Raw genomic sequence first — 1,490 nt, 5'->3', positions numbered from 1 at the left:
TGATCCACCTGCCTCAGCCTCCCAAAGTGTTGGGATCACAGGCATGAGCCACCGCGTCCAGCCTCTCGGTTAATTTTAAAAACGAAGAAATTCTATAATGGAATATAAAAAATTGTGGCTTCTCTTAATTGCAATGTAATATATCTTATAATATTAATATTTTGCTACTCACAATATAATCATGGATTTATAAAATCTTAATTCATAGTGCACTAAGTGGAAAAGTAGCATAAGTTTAAAGTTATATGATGATGACTTTTTCCTTTTAATCCTTAACAGTATATCTCAGTGACTAAATATAGGACCTCTTTTGGAGACATCGAAATATAAAATTGAGGGCGGGCGTGGTGGCTCACCCTGCAATCCCAGGACTTTGGGAGGCCAAGGTGGAAGAATCACTTGAGCTAAGGTGGGGTGGGAGGATGGTTTGAGCCTGGGAGGTGAGGCTGTAGTGAGCCAAGATGGCACCACTGCACTCCAGCCTGGGTGACAGAGCCCAGGAGTCCGACACCAGCCTGGGCAACATGGCAAAACCTCATCTCTACAAAAAACACAAAAATTAGCTGGGCGTGGTGGCCTGCACCTGCAGTCCCAGATACTGGGAAGGCTGAGGTGGGAGGATCGCTTGAGCCCCGGAGACAGAGGCTGCAGTGGGCCAAGATTGCCCCACTGCACTCCAGCCTGGGCAGCAGAGCCACACTCTGTCTCAAAATAAATAAATAAATAAAATTAAAATAAAATTGAAACAACTCATGAATGTGAGGTTTAGTCCAAAGGTCTTGCAGACTTTCCTTTGTTATCCGTTCTAATATGTACATTCACCAAAATAAAAATAAATTCGACCAGGCACGATGGCTCATGTCTGTAATCCCAGCACTTTGGGAGGCTGAGGCAGTTACCTCGGTGGCGTGGGCCTGTAGTCCCAGCTACTTGGGAGGCTAAGGAGGGGTGGGAGGGTGGTTTGGGCCTGGGAGGTGAGGCTGCAGTGAGCCAAGATCGCACCACTGCACTCCAGCCTGGGCGATAGAGCCAGACTTTGCCTCAAAAAAAAAAGTAAATTAAAATAATAGCACATATTCCCCTGAGGATTTTTGTCCGTGATTTTTGTGAATTTCACCAGAATGTAAATGCTCTAGAACATAGTCAAGCTCTTATAGTTGCTTGTTGAATTTAACTAAAGAAAAACGTTTTGTTCACTTAAAGAAATATCATTATTTTTATAACAATTTTATAAGAATTTAACATAAAATTTACTCTTAGAATCTACAATCTGGGAAAACTTAGAGTACTTATTCTTCAGAAGACTTCTAGAATGTCTATATTGCTGGCATATTATTATTATTGTCAAAAAGTAAGTATTATTGTCAAAAATTCATGAAACTGTACAGGAAAATAAAGACCCAACAAGCATTGCCATCCAACCATTTTCATTTCTCCAGATTGCCCTCCAGTCTTTGTTAGTGTACACACACATCCTTAATCACTAGTGT

This window comes from Cebus imitator, unplaced genomic scaffold, assembly GCF_001604975.1.
Source record: "Cebus imitator isolate Cc_AM_T3 unplaced genomic scaffold, Cebus_imitator-1.0 Scaffold2, whole genome shotgun sequence".
NCBI lineage: Eukaryota > Metazoa > Chordata > Mammalia > Primates > Cebidae > Cebus > Cebus imitator.
Note: the sequence above shows the minus strand (reverse complement) of the source record.